The sequence below is a fragment of the Fukomys damarensis genome, unplaced genomic scaffold (genome assembly GCF_012274545.1).
Source record: "Fukomys damarensis isolate Sample0158 unplaced genomic scaffold, DMR_v1.0_HiC HiC_scaffold_31, whole genome shotgun sequence".
NCBI classification, from domain to species: Eukaryota; Metazoa; Chordata; class Mammalia; order Rodentia; family Bathyergidae; genus Fukomys; species Fukomys damarensis.
Window position 1 is genome coordinate 5,014,027 of NW_022900943.1, and position 24,390 is coordinate 5,038,416.

Sequence of the window (24,390 nt, forward strand, 5' to 3'; positions counted from 1 at the left end):
GATGACTGGCTCCCTTAGACCTTGTCTTTTCAGTGGCGCCTGTGTTTCTGTTTAGCCATTTCCAACATGTCTTCCATGCCTTTCCAACCTGGAATTTGTTTCCTAGCTACAATGTTGTTTGTTCCAGGAGAGAGAGGTCAGACCCTTTTGTGAGATTGATTGGGAGCATGAACCCAAACTGTCACTCTCGGTCCGTCTGTCCGTCCATCCGTCCTTCCTTCCCTCTTCCCTCTTCCCTTTCTTTTCCTTCCTTCCTTCTCTTTCTTTCCCTCCCCCCTTATGTTTTTTTTTGCGCGGGTACCGGGGATCAAACTTGGGTCCTTGCGCTTGCAAGGCAGGTGTTGGAACCGCTGAGCTAAATCCCCTCCCTGCCTTCTGTAATGAGGGTTGAACTCGGGGCCTTTGCACTGGTTCCATCCCTAGTTCTTTATTTTGAGGCAGGGCCTCTCTAAGCTGCTAAATTGCTAGGGCTGGGTTACAATTTGTGAACTCCCCGGAGTTCTGGAATTACAAGCATGCACCACCAGGCTTGGCTTCATCAGTGAATCTCTTCTGTGCTTACCAGGGGAGGATGTAACGACAAGTTTCACATATTGAAGCTACATAGTTTGTGTAATTCCTTTGAGTTGTTAGGCTTAAAAATAAACAACATTAAAACATAGTACATTAAACAGGCTGTGAAGATCACAGAATTACACAGAGCAGGGATTAAACAAAACAAAATCTGCCTCTTGTGAATAGGCTCCGTGCATGGAACTTATGTCTGAAATGCTGAATGACTTCTGGAAACGGTGTATTCTTATCTCATTCCTATTTAATAGTAGACAGCTTAGTCATGAATTTAGGTGAGCAAAGATGGATAACATCCACTCCTTGGAGTTGAACAACCACAGAGAGGGACTGCAGACCGGGACAGTCAGCTTGTAAGTTTTACACCTTGTTTGAGGCCCAGATGATTATGTTCACTTGAATATCATATTTTCCTTTTTGTATGTTGCTGGTTTTAGACTTTCTTATTTATTTTTTACTTTTTTGAGATTGAATCTCACTAACATGTCCGGGATGACCTCAAATTTGCCCTCCTCCTGCCCGCTCTCCACATAGCTGGGATCTCAGATGTGCACTGCCATGCCAGCATAGACAGAAGACTTTGAGAATGTGTTTGATCTTATTTCAGAGATTATCCCTAAAAGATTCCTAGGTATGGGAAAATGCTTCCTGTTAAAAATACTTAGTTAAAACATTTTAAATAGGTACTACTAGTTTTGACATCTAGAAGTAACAAAAGATAATTTGAAACTTTGAACAAGGAGAAGTTTAAGAACAACTTCTCATCATATCCTCCATACCCTGTGTCAACAGATCTGGTTGAATAAGAAGTCTGTATTTCAGCAGTGTTAAGTGCATTCACATTGCTGTCAAACAGGTGTCCTGAAGTTTTTCATCTTACAAAATTGGAAATTTATATCTATTAAACCATAAGTCTCCTTTCCCTTTCCCTCTCCCCTGGTAACCCCTGTTATCCCCACGGTTTCTATGACTTTGATTATGAGTGGACCCAACAGAGTTTGGCATTCTGTGACTGCCTTTTTCCTTTAGCACAACATTCTCAGGATGTAGAATATGCTCGAAGGATGCAGAGTATGCTAGAATTTTCTTCCTTCCTGAGGTGGAATACTGCATTGTGTATGTAACACGCCTGCATCCATTTGCCCATATGGAAATCTCGGTTGCTTCTGTATCTTGGTGATGTTAGTAATGCTGTGATGAACATGGGCTCAAGATATCTCTCTAGACTCTGCTTCTCATTCTTCTAGATGAACCTGGAAGTAGAATGGCTGGATCACACGGTAGTTCTCATATTGATTTCTCACGGAGGTTCTGCACTATTTCTCCACAGCAATGGTACCATTTTTTTTTCAGCTTTAATTGAGTTTATTGGTACATTTTAGGGATACAGTACAGTTACATTCATTGTTGGGATCTTGTACCTCTACATGACAGGTCTTGGTTCTCATTTTTTCCCCTTGTCCCTACCCTCCCTTCACCATTTTATAACCTCACCAACAATGTACACGGGCTCCACTTTCTTTCCTGTGGGATTCTTAAGTCCACCTGTTCTTTTGCAGCCTCTGGAGACTGTGACAAGAGGTGCCATCAGGTTTTAATCTGACTGAAGAGTGTGGCTGTTTTGTTTTGTGTCTTTGAGCCGGGGTTTCACTGTGTAGTTCAGGCTGGCCTTGAACTCATTTGTAGCCCTGGCTGGCCGCCCATTCATAGTGATCCTCCTGCTTCTGCCTCCCGAGCGCTGAGGTCATGGGTGTGCGCCACCACGCCTGGCTTACGATTGTGACTTTGGTTGTAACCACAAATATACATTCTGTAAGGAAAAGAAAGGGAAGGGAAGGGAAGGGAAGGAGGCTATAGTGCCTTACAGCACATTTATTTCTGGCACTTGCCATGTCATTATTAAGCATTTACTTTGTGTTGTTTTTAAATATAGAGGATGACCATGACCATAGCCTGAATTATGTAGGGCCAGGAACATTTTTTTCATCATTACAGCTTTTTTAGCGATGAAGCTAAAGTACCGTAATTTAATAGTTATTAATAAACAAGTGAAGTGTGGTACAGCGAGGAAACATGAGTTCTGTACTCAGAATCACTGCTAAATAGTTGTCCTTTTGGGAGCAGTTCATTTACTCTGTCAGCCTTGGTTTCTCCATCTGTAAAATGAAGATCCATATTTGAAGACTTCTCCCCAAATGGTGTAACCCGTAGGGCCCTGGGGTTTCTAGGGGATGCCCCTGAACTCAGAATGTGGAAATCCACAAGATGGGGCTTTTGGTTCTGTACTCCAGCTTTCCAAATAAAGAGCCCCACCTATCTGTGTTTTCTATATTAGGTATGATGAAAGATTTTATTTCCAGAACGATCCGTCTTAGTCGCTTTCCTGGGACACAGTACTTGACACCCACTACTTACTTGCAGGAGGAGAGAATTATGTTAGCTGGCAGTTTCAGGAGTTTCAGCTCATGACTGCACGGAGGAAAGGTTTGTTGTGGAGGGAAGTTGCTTACATCATGCGTCCAGGAAGCAGGGAGAGAAGGGGGAGCGGGAAGGGAATACAAGCTTTCCTTTCACGCGCTGCGACTCGCCTCTTCTGACTAGGTCCCACCTCTCAATAGAAAGTCAGCGTTAACGCCCCATGATCCAGTCTCCTTCCATAAGCCTCACCTCTGAACACATACGGCTATGGGCAGACATGCTTGGCTCTAAATCTGACAGATTCCAATGGTTATAAAAAGGTTGACCCTTTCTAAAGAGGTGGAAAACCCTTAATTTAAATTGGAAAATCTCTAAGGCCCCTTTCATGACCTCTGTCCTTCCCCACTGCCCTGGGATTTTTCTGCTAAAACTAATATGCACAATTTTTCTTTTAAATTGTAAACCACAGGAATGTAGGCCTGGGCTACTGGTTTCTTTTTTCCTGAGAAAAATCTTGTATATGGCAGGGGAAAATAAGGGTAAGATGCAATAAGGCAGAAACAGACAGCTTGGCAGTATAAGGAGAGAGAAGGGATTAAGGTTGTCAGGATCAAATGAGCTAATAAATGCACGTAAATAAAATGCATTAGAGTGTACATGCTCAGTTGTTACCTATCCTCAATTATATCTCCATATATAATGTTTTTATGTTTTTCATTTGTTTTTTGGTGTTGGGGATTGAACCCAGAGACTTAAACAGAATCCAGAGCTCTGTGCATGCTCAGGCAAGCCCCCAGCTCCCTCCCAACCCTCTGTGTACTCTGATTTTACTTCTCCAGCTAGACTCTGGGCTTCAGAGTGGGCTTAGGTTATGCTTGTTTCCGACCTTCCAGTGTTAGCCGTGCCTGGCATATTTTAAGGTTCAGAACCCTCAACCATGGTGTCAGCACATCCTGGTTCCTGTGAGACATAGCCAGCATCCGCTTCCAGCCTCGTCTTTGTAAACAAGTCTGTGATTTTGTTCATAGTTTTGTGCCACTAACTTGTAAGACATGAGAAATATCTTTTGTCTGAGGTCTTATTAATTTCAGAGGGTTTTGACTTAGTGGCCATAAAATGTTTTTTTTTTTTTTTTTTTTTTTTTTTGCCATGCTGGTAAGAAATCCAGTCCCTGACCATGTCAGGTAAGTGCTTTGCCATGGAGCTACATTTTGATGGTGTTTTTATGTAACATTTAAAAATTTTTCATCATACGAAATGTATTGTCTTTTGAGTGAACTTGAGTTAGGAAATTTTTCTAAAATTACCTTTAAAAAACAAAACTAAAAAGGTCAGTGAACAAAATCCTCCACTTCATGAGTTATTCTTGGAAAGAAAATTGCTCATGCTCTGAAAAGACCATATCATACCCGGCGCCACAAAGATGATTAAAATGAAAAGCACCTTAAAATTAAAGTTTTCATGTTGCCTTTGGTACATTTCCCCCTTTTCTGTAAAAGATAGAGATAAAAAGTATTTCTGATGATTTTTTTAAATGTCCTTGCAAAATACAAATGTCTGCTTAATGCTAGAATTTAAAAATGTGTTCGAGTTAATTAGTAGTAAAATGCATGTTCTGTTTGGTTTCCAGTTGTGAGGGCAGAGTGGAACGGAACGAGTTGGTTTATTGCAATTTGCTGCCTGAATTCTGTGGGCAAATATGGAAATGATAGTAGGATGAGTAGAAAGTTTCCATAAGCAAATTTCTTTTCTTTTCTTTGGTACTGGTTATTGAACTGGGGTCCTTGCACTTGCGAGGCAGGCCACCAAACTGCTGAGCTCAATCCCCAGCCCTTTTTTTTTTTTTATAAGCAAATTTCTTAGATACAGAAGTTGGGAAATATTTGCTCATATAGATTCACTGGCACACATGACCTGGGTATTGGCCCTTACAGTGCTGGAGACCTGAGTCCTTCATCCTGTCACAGCGCCAGCTGCACAGTTAGCTACAGAAATAAGCCAGAGAGGGGAAGAGAAGGACCCTTGTTATTAACAGCTCCGTGCTTATATGGTTGTGTGTATTTGGAAAAATCTGTTCCTCCAGTGTCTCTGCAGGCAAGGAACATCCTTTTCCAAAGCCCTCATTCAGTTGGTTCTTTACAGTTTCTGGTTTAAGTAAAGCAATGCCCTACTTCCTGGGATGTCTTGCCTTATTTTTTTCCCTTTCCAATTTGCAGTTCCTCTTTCTGGAAGATTCTCTTGATAAGTAAAATTTGTGCCTGATTATGTCATTTTTGAGAAATTTTAGTGGATTCTCATTGCTTCCTTAATGTAAATAAGTGATTTTTTTGGTATGCATTAACATATGGAAGCCATTCAACAGCCCTGGGAGGTGAGTACTATTATTACTGTTCTTACTTTACAGATGATACAGTTGGGGCTGCAGGAGGTTAAGCGACTAAGATAATAACAGATACTGTGTAATTGGCCAGGTCTTAATCCCAAATTCTTTGACTCAAAAATGATACTAGGGCAGGGGATTTAGCTCAGTGGTTCCACCTGCCTCGCAAGTGCAAGGACTTGAATTTGATCCCAGGTACCGAAAAAAGAAAAGAATGATATAAATGTTTTACAGAAACATTTTTTCATGTAAAAGAAACACGGAACATTAAGTCTTTGAGCTATCTCCTCTACATAAATATAACTTGACATTTTGTCATATTCAAATCTTTATAAAAGTGAGAGATTATAAGAACAATAAATAGTTCTTGCTTTTCCATACCACTTTCTCCCTTCTTCAGAAGTAATAACCATACTGAAATTGATGTATATCTTTTTCATTTGTATGTGTATTATGAATGTACAAATAAACAACACATTATGTTGCTTTTTGTGTTCTAAAAGTTACATGATATTATTCTACCCATATATTTTAAAAACAATTATATTGAGATATAATAGATTTACCAAAAACTGCACATATTTAATGTATACAATTTGGTGAATTTGGTCATATGCATACACCACAATCAGGGTACCGGATGTATTGAGCAGCTCTAGAAATTTCCTCCTGCCTCTTTTGTTTTGTGGTTAAGAGCATATCATATAAGATCTATACTCTTAATACAATTTAATGCATCAGACAGAGTTGCTAACTATAGGCACAGTGCAGATAGGCAGATCTAGACATCATTTATTTTGCACAAATGAAACTTTGTACTCGATGAGCACCTCCTCCACCCAGGCCCTGACGGCCACCATTCTACTGTTTCAAAGAGTTTGACTACTCTAGATAACTCATATAGGGGCCATTTTGAGGTATTTGTTTTTCTCTGAGTGGTTTATTGCGCTTAGCATAATGTCCTGCAGGCTCCTCTGTCTTACTGCACATGGCAGGATTTCCATATCAGGATATGTACCCAAAAGTGAGATTGCTGGATCATGTGGTAGTTCTAGTTTTCTTTCTTGAGGAATCACCATCCTGTTTTCCATGGTGGCTACAGCACTTTTGCATTCCAGTCAATGGTGTACAAGGGTTCCAATTTTTCCATATTTTCATCTACACTTCTTTTTTCCTTGTGTATGTTTTATAATATCTTTCCAAACATGTAGGAGGTGATGTCTTATGGTGGTTTTGATTTTCATTTCTATGATAATTAGTGATGTTGAACATTTTTTCATACTTTGGTAACTTTTGTATCTTTTTTGAGGAAATGTCTATTCAGGTATTTAGCTCAATGATCTTTTTTGTTATCAAGTTGTAAGAGTTTCTTGTTTATTTTGAATATATATTCATATATATTTTTAAGTATATATATATATATATATATATATATATTGAATATGAATCCTTTATCAGATATATGGTTGGTAATACTTCCTCCTATTATACTGATGGCCTTTTTACTCTGTCAGTTATTTTGTTTGTTGTGCAGAAGATCTTTATTTCAATGTCCCATTCATCTAATTTATCTATCGTTGTTTATATTTTTGGTGTTGTAGTCATGAAATCATTGCCAATCCTAATGTTGTGAGGTTTACCCCTCGTTTTTTTCTTTTAAATGTTTTAGTTTCAGGTTTAATTTTTAAACTTTATCCATTTGGAGTTGATTTTTGTGTTTAGTATGAGGTGAATGCTGAATTTCACTCTTTTGCATGTGGATTTCCACCACACCGTTTGTGGAAGAAACTGTCCTCTGTGCGTTTTATATTCTTGGCACCCTTGTTTGGAGTATAGATAAAGGTTCATTTCTGTGCTCTCAGTTCTGTTCCATTGGTCTGTGTGTCTGTTCTTATGTCATTACCCTACTGCTTTGATTGCTATAGTTTTGTAGTACATTTTGGAATCAGGAAGTTCTAGCTTTTTCTTCTTTTTCAAGATTCTTTGGCCATTTGGACTATTCATGGTCCTAGTTGAATTTTTTGATATTTTTCTAAGCATAGAAGTAATTTACCTCAGCAGAATAAAGTCCACATATAAGATGCCCACAGCCAACATCATTCTCAGTGGTAGAAAATTGAAAGCTTTTCCTCTATGTTCAGAAACAAAGCAAGGTTTACTCTCAACACTTTTATTCAGCATAGCACTGAGAGTGTTAGAAAAGCACTGAGCAATTAGAGAAGAAAAAAGAAGTAAAGTTCTGCCAAAATGGGAAAAAGAAGTAAAATTACCTGTGCAGATAACATGGTCATGTATCCATAGATCTCTCAAGATCTAATGTATGCAAGACTCTGAAGACATTGTTCTCTTAAAGGAAGTTGCAGGGTAATGATGGTAAATTATCAAGGAGTGTTAGCTACCAGGAGAGGCTGACACTGACATGATCTTTAAAGGGAGGAGGTGGAGTGGGGCCGTGGATTACAGTTACATAAGCAGCAGCGCCTGCAGCCCAAGCAGAACAGCACCAGGAAGACACTGCCGTGAGGGCCACGGGCTGGCAGCCCTGCCCTGCAGCCCCAGCTGAGGCTGGTGACACTGCTTACGGGTGCCCCTTTCATAGAGCGACAGGGTGTGCTCAGCTTGTGTAGGGCACAGGTGTACATTGCCTCTGCCACGTTTTCATAAAGCCTGCGATGTAAAGGAGAGACATCGTGTTTCATCTCTTTGTAGTACCAACAAAACTGAATTCTCACATTTCCAAAAATGAAAAAATGAAAATAACAATAAAATCTGTCTCGATGTTTTTGCAGCTTGCTTTCTTCAGTCAACATCTCTTGTTTTTGGATGATGATTATTTCAGATTTTTAAAAATCACAGTGACAAGGGTCATCACCCACAAGACTCTGTGCATACATATGAGAGCTTAAGTATAGATACAGAAATTGAAAATTTTTGAGTATTTATACATACTAGAATTGTCAACTTGCTTACTAAGTATAACTACTGAAAAACTTTCTGGTAAGAATTTAAAGAACTAAAACTAGCGGGTAAGATTTTTTTTTCCCTTCTCATCTTTTAACACAATGTAGTATTGCAGGATTTTAAAAGTTACCTATCTAATCGAATCTCATTTTCAGTTTTCATTTGCATGCTCTGGTTATTAGTGAGGTTGTATCTACTTTCAGGTACACTCGTGCATCCTCAGTGACAGGGACAGGTTCTAAGAAATGTGTGGTTAGGCATGTGGACATCACAGGATGCTCCTGCAGAAACCAGGATGGCTGAATGGCGCTCACTCAGAGATGTAAACTGAGGGGCCTGGATCTGTGTATGTCGAGAGCACTGTTGACCCAATTACGCAGCGCACGACTGACCACACTCACTATTCGTGTCTTCTTTTGTGAAGAAAGGATATGAGATGTTTTTCTTACTGATTTGAATCAGTTTCTAAAGGTTCTCGAAGATTCTAAGCACAAAGCTGTTGTAATGTATTTTCACTGTGAGTACCCTCTCCCAATTTGTGTACTTACACAATCTTTGTCTTATGGAAAACTATAAGTTTTAAAAATAGTTTTTATTACTATGTGTTAAGAAATTCTTAATTTGATAATAAGAAAATATTGAACCATTATTTGTTCCAAATGTTAAAAGCTTTGTTTTCACATTGATGCTTAACCCAGCTGTAATTTGATATTTGATATGAGATAAAGACTTAATGTTATTTTTTCATTACCATAACCAATTGTTCTGCCGCCCCTTACTAAGTTGTCTGTTGTTTTTTCCACTGACTTCTATTCAGTTGTTGCTGTATATCAGGTTCCTATATGTGAGTGAACTGCATCTGAACTTTTCTGGTCTCTGTTTTTTTTCTGTCGCTGTGTCTTTTCCATAGCTTCTGAATTACTAAAACTCTATGACATAAAATATTGATATTTAGTAGAGTATATTCATTCTTTTTTTTTTTTTGGTACCGGGGATCAAACTCGGGTCCTTGTGCTTGCGAGGCAGGCCACTGAACCGTTGAGCTAAATCCCTGGCCCTAGTACATTCATTCTTAAATTTGTCTTCTTCATTTTATCTTAGCTTTCTTAGGCTTTACTATTCTACATACATTTAAGGATGGAGTTTGTCACATGTGACTTGTGGGCATTCCAACTGCCATTGCACTGCAATTTTAATTTAGAGAGAATTAAGATTTTTATAGTATTGAATCTTCTCATCCAGTTATATGCACTAGCTATCTATTTAGATCTTTTATGCTGTTTAATCTTTTAAATGTTATTCATAAGAAGTTTATCTAAATTTAATGAATTTGGATTATTTCCCAGGATCATTAAAATTTTGCTATTATGCAAACTTTTTTGAACAACATACTTAGTAATTACTTGTTTCTGATATATCTTAGTGCCTTGGATTTTTGTATGTTGACCTTTTGTCTCACAAATTTGCTGAAGTATTTTAATATTCAGTGAATTGTTTTGGGTATTTTATATAAAGACATATCTTTTACAAATAATAAAAGGCTTATTTTCTCTTTTCCAATCTGCTTCACTTTTCCCCGAAGTTATGTTGGTCAGAATTTCCTGTTGAATTGTGGTGCTCGCTTTGGCAGCACATAAGTCAGTGTTAAATTGTGGAAGTCGTGGCAAGATGTTCTTAATATGGTTAAAAACTTTTCTTTTATTCCTATTTGGCCAGTAGTTTTTTGTTTGTTTTTCAGTATATAAATTGATGCTGAATTTTCCTGAATGTTTCTTTTCTACATTTAGTACTTTGTTAGCTTTTCAATAACATGACAAAATACATAATACACACAATTTAAAGAAGGAAATTTGGCTCCTGGTTTCAGAAGTTTCAGTCCATGCTTGCTGTTTCTCTGTCCAGAAAGCAAAGATTTCGAGAGGAAGTGCCTGGGGTGCCAATATCCCTTTCGAGGGTGCACCCCCAGGGACCTACCTTCCTCCAACTAGGCCCCACCTTCTAATGGTTTCACCACCTCCCAGTGGCACCGCAGGCTGGGGCCCAAACATTCAACCCACTGGACTTCTGGGGACACTCTAGATCCAAGTGGTAGCAATTAAGATTCTTTTTCCTCCTTTAATATATTAAGCTGCTAGATATTTTAATTTTGATCCATCCTTGCAATCCGCAGGGAAAAAAGAACCTTATTGGTCACAATATCTTTTAAAGTGTATAGCTTGAGCTAAGTTGCAAATGTTACTTAGGGTTTTGCACTTATGTTTAAAAGTGAAATTAGTCCATTCCCTTGATTTCAAGCTGCACGTACTGCTCTTCTGCCTGCTCAGTGGTTGTTTTGTTGCTTGATACCCCAGCCACTCTCTCAACTCTGAAACCTGAGGCCAGTAAGCCTCCCTCTCTAAACTCTTTTCAAGTTGTGTTTCTGTCCTTTTCTGACGCATAGAGGTGTTTATTTTGCTTCTGCTGTATTTGTTTCAATGGTTATCTACTTAAGAGTGTGGTGTGCATGATCTTTCTACTCTGGGACTGACATTCTCTGTCACAGTACTGTGTTCTACAGCCATCCGGTTTTAGAGACTTGGGCAAGCAGCCACCTTCACAGTGCACGAATAACGTTTCTGTGCTTATGGCTGCCAGCAAGAGTAGTGGACACACCCCTAATCCTTTTCTTTGAGTTGTTGAATGTTTAGCTGTGCTTCTCAGAGAATGCTACATTCTACAGCAATTCAACAAAAAGCGTACATGTTTACAATTCAAAAAAGTGTGACAATCTCTTTTTGTATCTTTCACATCATTCCAACCAAGGTCAGAAGTAAAATTATTTCTTTAAAATACATTTGTTCAGTACTAAGTTCAGCAGCATATGCTTTGAGGGGAAGAATTTTTCCTTGTTTCGTTGGTGCTTTTTAAAACTCTGCCTTTGTATTTCAGCTTCTTCAGAGGATGCTTTATTGTTTAAACTTGATAGTTGTATTATTTCAAGAGATCCTTTCCCCAAACCAATTGCCCATCATCTGGAGACTGGATAAAGATGTTTTTTGTTTGTTTTTTCAATAAATAAAATGGAGTACTACTCAGCCATAAAGAATGAGAAACTAAAGTCATTTATGGCTAAATGGATGCACATTGAGGCCATACTCTTAAGTGAAATAACTAGGATGCTTGTGTGTAAATACTGAATAGTTTCTCTGGCATGAGAAACTGAAAGTGTAAATAAGGATCAAAATGTATAATAGATAATTTGAAACAGGAAGACAAAGTCTAAAGGGAAAGGAGAAGTGGGAGGAGTAGGAGAAAGGAAAAATATGAGAAAAGGAAAAACATGGAAACAGAGTCTTTGTAAATAGGGAAAGGTGGAGGGGTTGAAGGGAGGGTGGAGGAATGGGGAAAAAATAAGAACCCAGATGTATCACATAAAGGTACAAATTCCCAATGTTGAACATCATCATATAGTGTACCTAAAATGAACCAATAAACCTAGTAAGTAAATTTTGAAAAAGAGACCCTTTCCCATTTATGGAAGATAAAAGAGAAGCAGTGATTTATTTGCATGAATATATATATATGTATCTATAGATACATATATAGATATATATAGATACATATATATATATATATATATACATACATACATATACATATATATATATAGATTTCAGGACATTCTGACTAACTCTACCTATTCTAGAATACAGAATAGGCACAGTTATGCCAAATATACATAATAAACTTTACAAAGACCACTTTTATTACAGATATCTTGAAATATGGTGCAATCTAAGTTTATTTTTTGCTTAACGCACTGAATGTATTTTTTCCCCACGGAATTTTATAAAACATTTGTTTCTAGACTGATCCGTAAGCTGATTTAGTAGAGGTGCACCTGTCAGCCACCTGTACGTAGCAGCACATCCTTCCCTTATCAAGCAGAGTCAGAGCTCAAGACGTAGCTTCCAAGTTGTCTTCATTTCTTTGCAGGTGAGATATTCAAAACTGGGCCCATTGTAAATTCATTTGGAGGACAAAATTGTCTCTCATGCTGTGTTTCTTAGCTGTTGTCATGGCTTTATTTCTTGCCCTTTCAAGATTGATACATGACTTACATTTTTAATGGTGTTTGTTTGCTTATAAAAGGTTTAATGATTCTTAAAGTCTTAGTTATTCTTAGGGCAATTAGAATGAATCAAAAGACTCTGGAGGATTTTAAATCTCTAGTGACTTTGAGGAAGTGTTTACTTAACTTCATTGCCCAAGTATCCATAAAGCCTTTCTTTGCCATAAAAGTATTTTTCTCTCTTTTTTGACACTTTATAATGTCTTTCACGTCCCCCTCTACCCTTCCTCCCTCTGCTTTCTTTCTTCATCACGTAACTTTCTTACCCTTCTCTTTTATATTTCCCTCTTTCCCTCATTGCTTCTCAGGAAAGAGTATGAAATGCAGCAATGTTAAGGAAAAGCACAGTCCAGGCTGAGTTGGATGTACAGTATCTTATGTTTTGATTGAAGGTTTAGACTCGCCAGAAAAGTCTTAAATATAACCTGTTCCTCCAAAATGAGAAAATATTTGAATTTCTTTCTTTATGGCAACTTTAAAAGTTAGGCAGATGATATGCCATTTTTTTCCTGGTAGGGATGAAACAGAGAAGTGTTTTATTAAACAGTTATTACAGAAAGACTTTCGTTCACCCACTGAGAAGAGCAGCTAAATGCATCTCTGTTGAGGGGCCAGTTCTTGATGCATTGTGTATCTGAACTGTGTGCAAATAGGATCTGAGTAATGGGATTTTTTTGGGTGGATTTTTGAAAACAACCAGAAACTTAAAAAGCTTTATAAATGAAGTGCTAAGGTGGTATTGAAAAGAGGCATCCTAAAATCTTGACTGTTCTTTCATTTTTTTTCTTTGAATGCCGCATGAAAGGAAAAGGGGCCTGTCCCCTTTCCTCCTCGTGAATACTGGACACCACTGAATTCGAACACAAACCTTTCAGGGAAGGGATTTGTTCAAAGAAAAGAAATGCAAAAGCATAGTGGAGGCGCCTGTGCAAGTGGGTGTGGGTGTCTGTGAGCACATGTGCACATGTGTGTGAGCGTCTGTCAGTGCGTGTGCATGCCGGGAGTGCACTTGCCTGTGTGTGTGTGGCAGGCGGCAGAGGCTGTTGCAGCTCAGCCAGTGGCAGAGCAGTTTGAACATCACTAATAATGGAAAGGAAGCTGGGAAGAGGCTAGGAAGGAAACAACCCTCCTGTTAACAAAAGCTCAGTCTTGTCCCCAGGACCGACCCGCTGAGGGAAGGGCGGGTGTGGCTCCCTGCTCACAGTCGCAGGCATCCCCACACGGCCGTCCTTCTCAGGAGGAGCCCTGGAGCTTGGCGACAGCCGCAGCAGAAGCCTGGGAGCAGATGGAGTGGAGAGTGTGTGTGTGAACTTCGGCTCTAGGGTTGTGTTTTTTTTTTTTTTTGGATGTGTGGGTTAATGGACTTTTAGCACAAAGAAAACTCAAACTCAGCTGACCTGAAAGACTGGAATTTCAGCTCTCTTCCTTCCCTGGGATGTTTTTCCTCCCCCCTCCTCTCTAAGCCCTTTAAACCAGATCACTGGGTCAGTGACTCTTATTCAGCCGCCAGTTCCAAGGTTTCCAGCTTGTTTGGCTTGGAAAGAAAAACCACTACCTGTAAGTATCTGCTTTATGAGATTCCTCTCTTCCTGTGCGTGTTCTGTGAGTTGAATGCCAGCTCGGCTGTTTGCTTGGTGCAGTAATGCTGAGTAACAATGTAAGAAGTCCTCAGAGGCGGCTGGAAAAAGTTTGGTTCTTGTGTTACCTCAGAAAGTGGACAGTTTGTACTGTTAACCAGCCGAACGCCAAAAACAGGGCTGACGTACATTTCTCATTCTCTTCTGAGTACATCCCCAGTGGCACTTGCCAATGAAATAAGCATTTTTAATTTTACAAAATGTACTCCGAAGTTAGAATGTTTCTTCTCAGCTAAGAGAAATGGCAAAGGAAAGAGATGGAAAAAATAATGGAACAGATAATACCTTCAGCGTATCAGACTCTAGAAATTTGGAAATGATTTCTGGCTACTTTTGCTTTAGTTATATTTAGATATATTCTTTAAAAGCATGATTTCTATAATTTAGGGGTGGGATGTTGGGAAGACAAAGAAATCACATTGTGAAATTTTTGTCTGAGTTTTGGTTTCCTCCCATTCCTGAGATTTGGCCTGAAGGCTTTGCAGATGTAGTAAATTACTTCTTTTAGTTTTTATCTAAATCATTAAAATTCCTTTCAAGGCATTTAACTTTAGTTTATGTTTTTTTTTGTTTCGTTTTATTGATGTGTTCAGTCTTGTCAGGTGGTGTGAATCACAAAGTTTAAGCAGAGCGTTTTCGGGGGCTGGGGCTGGAAGTCTTGCAGGAGACGTTAACTTCTCCAGAGCTGCTTCCCAACCAGCCTGCCGAAGAATGATCACCCTCAGGCTCTATTTGGGAAGCACTGCGTCTTACCCCACCTTCCTGCGCTCCACTTGGTGAAAGTACCTTCTGTGTAACTCTGGGAAAGTGCTAACTACTATTGCTTTTTTTCCCCACTGGGCATCCTCAAAACTTAAGCTGAGTAAGAACCTCCTGAGAGCTAGGTGAAAACCAGATGCCTACCTAGCCCCCACCCCTGCAGGACTTTAGACTCGGGATGGGGCCAGGGCTCTGCCTGGGTGAATCTGATGCGGTTGCCACCACACCAAAACATTGCTCTACGTTGTCTTTGGCAGTTAAATCCTTGTCAAATATTTGGTTAATGCCAAACCTCATATCCAAATAATAAACCTGCCTTTGAGCTGATGTTAACCAGTTTACAGGCAACATGGGTTTGCACGCTTGGCTGCCAAAGCAGGGCTTTTAAACCAATTTTCCCAACAACCACATTCTTTTTCCTTGCTCTTTCCGTCCAAGTTTTCCTTCCCGTTCCCATGAGTGAGAAAGGAATTGGGCACCGGTTCCTAGCTGCCAGTTGTTGGGCTGTTCAGCCTGTTCTCCTCTCATGGCTTTAGCAGTATTTGCCTTGGACAGTTTAAACCCAGGGATGTTCTACCCAGTTGCCAGCCTCCTGAGAAGTCTGATCCTGGGGTTAGATCCAGGCTGAACTGAGCTGAATGTCTTGGGATAGGTCAGGAGAAATCTTGTCCCTGGAAATCGAATTTATATTGGGCCAAGAGGGACTGAAGGAACAAAGAGTGAAGAAACAGAAATGGTTTATGCATCGTGTTGAAAGTCCTCATTTGACAAAATCTGAAAGCCTGAACTCTGCTGCTGTCTGTCCTTTCCCCATATTTTATGGCATTTAGTAGCTGCAGAAAAAATAAAACATGGTGTGGATTTTAAAGCCATTTCCTTTCTTCCCTCTCCTTGTTCCAAGAATTTGGGCGTACCTGCTGCATGCCAGGCTCAGTGTTGGTTTCAAAGGATTCCTAAGTGACCAATGTGAATACTATGGATAGGGTCTTGTAGGGGGCATTTCCAGGCTTCGCTGGTGCCACCAGTCTTGAATGAGTCACCTAACCACTTTAAACTTCAGTTCCTCTGTCAGTAGAATGAGGTGGATTAACTGAGTTTGGGATCTTTGTAGTTCTGAAATCTGGCACTGGTGGAAAGGGGTCAGTCTTTTAAATGCAGATATTGGAGCTTGGGATCTTTTCAGCATTCACTTTGGGAATAGGCCCAAAGACTTGGTTTACTATTTTACTTCAAAAATGTAAAAGTATATCTAATACATTTTCTGCCTCTCATGAAGAGGCGAGACCACGGATTTCCTGAGGAGACCAATGTCACCTTTTCAGAGAGCACAGCCCTCCCTCCCAGGAGATCCTGTAACTCCTAGAAGGGGGTTCTCTGGGCCAGGTCACCTGGGATGGCAGCGTTTTATCTTGTCTGAATCTGAGGTTGCTGCCCTGTGGAGAGCTGGGTGGTCTGAACCGGGCTTGTTGGTTTCTGCAGTACATAGCTTGCGGCCTGACCCTTTCATTCAAGTGACTCCAGGTGAGAGGCTCAAACAGAGGCCTTTGAGAGCTTGGGAAACACAAAAAGCTAACAGAAAACTCCCTCCCTAATGAAGCCTTGTCTGCACTGTGTTTGGCCTGTGAAGTGGCTTCTCTTACTGCCCTGATGTGGCCCTATTTCAAAGGGCTCTAAAAGTTGGCCATGGAGATCCATGCTTTTCTGACAGGCGCAGCCTCAAGCTGCCTGAAACGGCTGTGTGTAGGTGGGAAGCTGTTGACCAGAAGACAAGGAGGGAATCTTGCAAAGTCTGGATTTCTTTTCCTGTGCTGGGCACTGGATCCAGGCCCCACTGAGGGAAACCACCAACCCTGGGTCAGGGTGTTTCAAGGTGAATGTGCCTCGGCCCTCATTGGTAAGTTTTACAGGAGAAGACAAAAATAGGTTTTGTTTTCACCTTTACCCTTCCCTATTTTTATGGGTTTGATGATATTTGGAAATGTGTATTAAAAGATGATGCCCGAAATGCCTCTTTTGTGTGTCACCCAGAGGCTGCTAAGATAACATGTCACCTCTCACTCTCAGCTTCACTCCTGCCACTTTCCTATCGGCTTTGTGGCTTTGTGGCGGCAGAGGCTGATAAGCTCTCCAGGCTCAGCGCCCAGGCCTTCCACTGGGTGTCCCACCTCTGCTTTCTATCAAGTGTTATCAGCTGCTCGCTGCTTACAAACACTCCCTGCACGCCTCTCTTAGAGGAAACCAGCCACATGTTTGTCTCATGAGCTTGAGCTCTATGCCGTGGTTTCTTCATTCCAAGGCCTCAGTTTCTTTCTTCTTCTTTTTTTGTACCAGGTATTGAACTTGGGACCTTGTGCTTGCAAGATAGGAGGTGGCACCACTAAGCTAAATCCCTAGCTCCCTGCCTCAATTTCTTATTGGCCAAAAAAAAAAAAAAAATTGTTTTTGTAAATGATAGACCCAAACCCTTATAAAGCTGGGAAGATTTCAGAAAGGATAGAAATCTCCAGATGAAGACGCATCCACATATTTTAAAGTTTTGGGGTATTTACTGTCAAATTCCTCTGATAACCTAGATTTATCTTTCCTACTTAAAAGTGATCCTGCCTGTTTAGAAAGACAACACAGTAACAACACAACAGCAATACTTTAATTCTGTTTTATGTAAACTTTCTCTTCTATGATAACATGGTAGTAAGTTTTTATTTCATTTAATAAACATTAGTGATTGTTTTGAAACTAAAAGATAGCATTAATACAAGAGGCTGACTGTTAAATAAGAGAGGTGTAGTAGAAAAAAAGATTGGCCTTTACATACACTTCAAGTAAGCACTAACCCTGGGCCGCAATGTTCGTTGGCTCTGTAACCTTCCAAGTTTGCCAGCTTCCTTGGAAGTAAAATACTTATTGGATGTTTGTGTGTGGTGAGATGTGCACAAGTGCTCAGTTACCTAATTTATAGGCGAAAAGAAACAAAGAGATCGCAGTAACATTTTCTTCCAGACCCCATTCACTGGGCATAGCGTATCTCGGTACTTCACGTCCTCCCTGGCCTCCACCTACCTGACCAGCAGCCTCTTCTCACTCGACTCCTTCTCACCACTTCAGTGGCCTGAAGCACATCTGTGAACTTCCACACTCTTCAGGTGACTTCGTGTGAACCACGGGCAGCGTGACAATCATTCTGCCCTTGTTTCTTCTTCATTCTCAGAATTTAAGATTTTTATAGTTCTTTCAGGTACATATATAAATAGGGATTCCTCTCCAGGGAGAAATGTTTGAGAATTTGAACCCCTGGGGTTGCACCACAGTGAGGCTGTGAACTGTCACCAAAAGGAAAGACAGTTCTATCACTTTGTCTGTCTGCCTGTCTCTCTGTCTTGCTTGGTCTCTCTGTCTCTGTCCCCCTCCCTCTTCTTTTTTTGGTACCGGAAAATGGAACTCAGGACCTTGTGCTTGTGAGGCAGGCAGCGGCACCACTGACCTAAATCCCTGGCCCCACCCCCTTTTCTTACAGATCTGCTGTTTGCTTTGGGCTCAGCCACTCAACTGATGTTTTCTGACCTTCTCTATGCAAGAGCCAGTGATGAGCCCTAGAGACACTTGGCTGAGTGGACTAGTCATGATTTTTATCTTCAAGGAGCTTATAGATGAGGGGAAAGGCAGATTAAAAGAAAATTAAAAACCTACAAGAAATAGTACAATTCCTGTAGATGTCCAGCACTGCAGGATTCTGTGTGGGCTGATAAAACTGGTCTGGGAGGGTGAGATGGGAAAGGTGGGCATAGAATTTAACTGGGCAAGGGGATCAGCTGGTGGCGTGGGAAAGGTTATTCATGGCCAATGGAACAACACCCATCAAGGTTGCAAAGCCTCAGAAGCTGACTGGGCAGTGTGGGTGTGAGAGGGGGAGTCTGGTTTGACTGACACAGCCATGGCCATGAGGGCAGCCAGGCAGGAGCGTTCTGGAGAGGTGGGAGGGGACAACCAAGCAGGGACACCCAGGGACCCTAGGATGCACATAATCTACATTCCTTCCCCCAAACAAAGAACCCCATCCTGAGTTTGTACCTCAGCCCTTACTGTTGCTGGGCAGCACCTAGGGAATCGTTATTTCTGAAAGTAATTTGGGATTTCCACTCTTTCTTCCTGATTCTGTGCTCTGGAACCACAGGCTAGAGTCACTTCTTCAAGGACAGATTATGGCCCCCTTCTCCTTCCTGCATAAACTACTGCCAGCCAAAGTAGATCTGCTTTTTCTCATGTACAGGTGCAGTTAATTTTTGGAAATATAGTTACACATTTTTGCTTATTGAAAGCTAATGTGTTGGTTTCTGTCCGTCATTCCAGCCACTGATTATCAAGGCTGTGCATCTTGACTGTGTTCTCCGTGATAGCAGTGAACCTGCTTGGATCTGTGAGGTCTGTGAACTGAATATTGTATCTTTGTTGAGGGATTTTTATGTACAGGTTGGACCAGAAAAAGTAAAAAAAGGAGCCATGAAGTACTCCTTTAGATGTTCCTCATAAGAGAAACGCTGTCCACCTGCCTCAAAAGCACAAGGTCCTGAGTTTGATCCCTGGTACCAAAAAAAAAAAAAGAGAGAAAAGCAAAAGAAATGCTGTCCCTAGCTCCTCCCTTTTTGTTTTGAATGAGGAAACTAGTCACAGTCATAGAAATATCCTAATTTTAATGGGAAGAGCTCAAAGATACCAATGTGTTCTTGTTTAGACAAGAATGCTAAAGCCACAGTTATTGTTGTTTTCACTTTTTGATCCACATGTTGAATGCCACAGACAGTTTTGTCCTTCTGCCTTCAAAACACATAGGTAAATCAGTACTGCCCGAGAAAATGTCCTGTAAATAAAATTTAAGCTCCTGCAGTGGCAGGCAGTCTGTCCAAGTGAGACAGCCAGTCTCAGGTCATCCTGAAGGTGTCATTTCACAAGGCCTTAGTCAAGTAGGAAGGATTTCAGTAAGGATGGAAGCAAGACATGGCAGGCAGTGTAAAATAGTCCTTTGAGCATGAACTCACTGTCACAGTGTGTGATGCAATGACCAGTTCACCAGCAGTGAAAGCATGAATAAATAACCTATTTCAAATTGTAGACTTAATTTTCTTTTTCCTGCTTTCTTCACGTTTCATTATTCATATTTTTTTATTTCCTTTTAATACCTTTTACGTTTTAAGGAAAACATAGCTCTGCTCACCACCTGTCATGGCTCAGCGGCTTGGATATCCTGACTGACACCGCCTCTGTTACCTCAGTGCCCGTTTTCACAGAGATTGGGGCAAAACGACACAGCTCTTTATAAAAATGATTTCACTGAAGTGTGGAAAGTAGCTAATATCTCAAGCCCTTTGAAATTTTGGAATGATTGAAAAAGGAACTGATCAATGATTAAGGGGTCAGTTGGGGGTGATTTAGGAGGAGGATATGTGATTATTTTAAATAGTCCTTAAGGAGTTTAACATTGCATTTTAAATCCTATCCATGCCCTGCTCACGTGTCTGTGTCAGCACCACCTCTTGCTAGTGTTAGCTGATCTTCCAAATTATTCAAACAGTACTGCAGTAAACCTCTGCCCCCCCCACCCCATTTTAACAATCCATTCGTAATATGCCCTGGACTTAGCTTTTGGCTGCAGAGTAAGGTTGCGGGTAAACTTTCTCAGGCAGGGCTATGGACCAGCTTTGCACTTATATGGGATTTTTCAAAAGCTTCAGATGGAACCCATTTTATCTTTCTCATTTGGCCATAAAACCTGTGTGGTGCTGATTTTACTGTTCCAACCGGGAAGGAGCAGTGTATGGCGTAGAGTAGAGCGCGCTGCATTGCAGAGGTTCCGCGGCCTCTCCTATTGACGCTGCTGAATGGCTTCACTGGGAACTACTTACTGGTTTTCATTTACACCACTGAAGAGGGGTTTCCTGATCTGGGGCTGTGGAACTTGCTTTGCTGGTGGGCCTTGTGTAGCGCATGGGAGTCAGGCTATGAGAAATGTCCTCCCCATGGCTCTCCTGGGTGAGTGTTTACCTACATTAGAAAGGCAAATGAGAGGCCTGGTCAGAAGTTGGTGGTTGCTTGCTTTCACAGCAGGTGCGAGGCACAGCATGCTTCACAGCCTCCCATTTTAATCGTTAGCCCTGTGTCCAGAACGCTCTGCGAACAAAACTTTGAACCCTAAGGTTTGAAGACAGTGCTGTGAACTACATGTGCCAGGAGTGAGGGCAGAAAAAAGTGCCGAAATTCTATTCACAACCACCCTGTGAAGTGAATAACATGAATCTGTGCCGTACAAAGGATGGAAAAGCTGAGAAAGTTTAAATAACTTATATATTTATTTTGTAGATTGAGGTCTTTCTACAGATACTAAAGTTTTCAAAAAGTAAGCAGTTTAGGTATCAGTTCATATGCTTAGAAGAAGTCTGCCTGCAGGGACAGATGAGCTACAGGTTGTGATGCAAATGCCATGCAATGTGGTTTTGCTTTCTCTTAATATAAGAAAGTCAGTTTTATTTTATTTTATTTTCTAGTACCAGGGATTGAACTCAGGTCCTTGCACTTGCAAGGCAGGCAGTGGAACTGCTGAACAAAATCCCCAGGCCTAAAAAAGTCTATTTCATTTAGAAAGGAGTTGACTCCTTTTGCTGCCTCAAAAGAGTGATCTTTGGTTTTTGTTCTTCAGTAGAACTAGCCAGATTGTTTCTCCCAGGCTAGGATTACAGACTCTGAGAAGGGCCCCCATGGAGAAGGGACAAGGGCCCATGTTAAAGTAAGAATCAGTGAGAAGCATTTGGCGCAAGCACATAGGAACAATGCTTTGGAAGGATGTGTGAGATTTTTAGATTTTAGACAAGGCCATTAGAATTTGTCTGCTTTGCAGCAGATGTTGAAGCAGATAGCCCCAAATTCTCTTCTAATCTCATCAAAGCTAATTTTGCAAGTAGGAATTTTAGGGACCACTATTACTCCTTACCCAATCCCAGATATGCCCGCTTCTTTTTTATCTTAAAATACCATGCCATGAAAAAAGCAAGGAAAAGCATTAGCCTTGTGAACAATAAAATGTATTGCTGTAATAGAAATTTACAGCATTTACCTTTGTCTTTAAAGGTACAGAAGCACGTGCCTGTAATTCTTAGCTACTCAGAGGGTGGCAAGTTCGAGGCCATTCTGGGCTACAGAACTGAACCCTGTCTCAAAAACAAGAAGGTGTGGAGATGTAGCTTAGTGAGAAGACCCGAGTTCCTCCCTAGTACAGCAAACACATATACACAAGTCACAGCAAGGGATGATGAAATTAAAATGTGACCAAGTGGTAGCACGCATTTCTAGTAAAGCTTTCATGGTAATTTCTTTCATCTTAGACTTTGATTTCTTTCTGACAAGTTTCCTGATTCAGGAATCCACTTACTTTTTATGTGTATCTTCCACATCTGACTGGCTTCTAGGAATGGTCATTTATAGCATCTCAATAAAAGGCTCCCTCCCCCTGTGACGCCAGATTTGGGCCAATAAGGCTGTCTCGGTACTTTGGCCAGCAAGGTATAGGACAGATGCTTTGGTGTGTCTTCTCACAGAAGTATCTTCCACACTGATGAGCTTATGTAGGGTTAAGGGACATCACAATCTGAATGATATTTATGAGCCAATCTGGACATTGTGCTTAGGATAAACATGTTCTTACTTCTAGATAGATGCAAACCAACATTTTGAATATAGATTATTTGTGTCTTGGAGACTCACAGTTTTGGAGCCAAGACTGCTGTTGCTTCCTGTTTTGTCTTTTAAAAGACTTCACTGACTCACTGGCATTTGCAGTTCCTAAGCAAGCTTCACATTTCTTAATGCCGTTAGGCTTGCATCAGGAGTTGAGCATGTGCAGTGGGACACACATGCCTATAGACACACACACACATACACACGTGTTGGTACATGGGGCCTCAGCGTGAGGAAGTGTCCTGTGAGCTGGTGTGGCCTGCACACCTGAGAAAGGATGGAGTTGCAAATAATGCCCATCCCTTCAACACCAGGAAGCCCAGTGTGGTTGTCCTGACTCCTTTCCACTGCTGACACCCCTGCACTCCATAGGGAAAGCACTCTGGCTCTGCCTGGGGATCACAGGCAAGTCAATTCAACCTAACTCGTGAGACACATCAAAAGGTGTCTCAGTGGGTAATGAACAGAAAGTACAGGGTCCTGATCTACCTCCTTGCCTGTGATCCCTAGATGGTGCTGTTACTACTTTTTTGCTTAGAGTGGTCTATTTATTACAATGAGTGAGCCAATTGTTAAGAACTAGAGACCATAGTCTACATTATATAGTTCACTCGTTGTGTTTTACGTCCTGTGGGTGTTGACAAATATTCGATGGCACATATACACCACTGCAGCGGTAACTCTGACAATAAGTTGTAAATTTTTATTGGTACGTGTTTGCAGGACATAGTGACTGCATTCATTGTGGGGAGTTGTTACAGATACATGACACATCTGATTCCTTTTACTTCCCCCTCCCCTCCCCTTCAATCTCTGCATCCCCTTCTCATCTGAAGAAGCTCTATCTTCCTGTTTTAGGGAAAACTTTCTTCCATGGGTCTGGGATAGAAAGGAGAAGAAAAGTAAACTTTGAGCCTTGTTGTGTGTGTGCTGGGGACTAGTATTTACATGTATGGATATTGTTACATGAACCAATTTTCAGAATCTTGAAGATGCTGATTATTGTCTTCCTGCTAAAGATGAAACAGTCCAAAGAGAGTTAGTTCTTGCTCAAGGAAACTGGATGGAGACAGGTACACAGTTCTGTGGGCTCTGGTTAGCAGCCTGGCCTCTGCATTCTTTCTCTTCAGCTCCAATCCTGCCTCAGAGAAAAAACACCTATCTTTTTTAGTACTACGAGATCAGAAAATTACTTACAAAGTTGTGTTTTGAAATTACTCTACAAAGTGATGTGTAGGTCATGGCTTGAAGACATGGGAATCTTGCTAAGAACCTCAGCAGGAAGAATGTCCAGATTCTCATTGGAGTTCCATTGTTGTTTGTTGGTTTAAGTACTGCAGTTTTGATACTGTGCTTTACCTTCCACACTTTGTTCGCAGCAGTGGATAAGGCATCAGATCCACTAGTTGCTAACCTTTGACAAATCCCTTCACTGCTGGGGCCCGGATCCCTCATCCTGCTCACCATGTGCCGCAACAGAGGGTTGGGCATTAGACGCCTGGGTCCTGGGCCTGTCTGCTGGGGTTGGAAGCTCAGTGACACCACTGTCATTTGCCTTAGACAAGTTCCTTCTCTTTTCTCAGCTGTCAAATGGAAACAACAGCAATGACTCAGTACGTTGTTATGAAGACTAACACGTGTGAGTTAGAGTTGTATCATTCTGTGGTGTGCAAGTGACGCAGTCACAGTTATGCAGCACAGCTCGAGAAGGGAGTTGGCTGGTTTTCTGGTCTGAGCAATCTTTTTCACAAGGGGGCACGTCATCTGGAAGAATGGATGTTTCTTAATTCATTAATGTATTTAATAGTATTTTTTTTTTTTTTTTTTTTTTT

The 24,390-nt window shown here is 40.9% G+C and overlaps 1 protein-coding gene across 1 annotated transcript in view; it reads left to right on the plus strand.

The window, feature by feature from the left end:
- Window positions 1–13,647: 13,647 nt before the first annotated feature.
- LOC117283859 (FRAS1-related extracellular matrix protein 1-like) overlaps window positions 13,648–24,390 on the plus strand; it is a 42,122-nt gene continuing 31,379 nt past the window's right edge. Inside the window, exon 1 of the mRNA XM_033757738.1 lies at window positions 13,648–13,997. The gene's annotated coding sequence lies outside the window, so the exon portion shown is untranslated. The remainder of the gene's footprint in view (window positions 13,998–24,390) is intronic.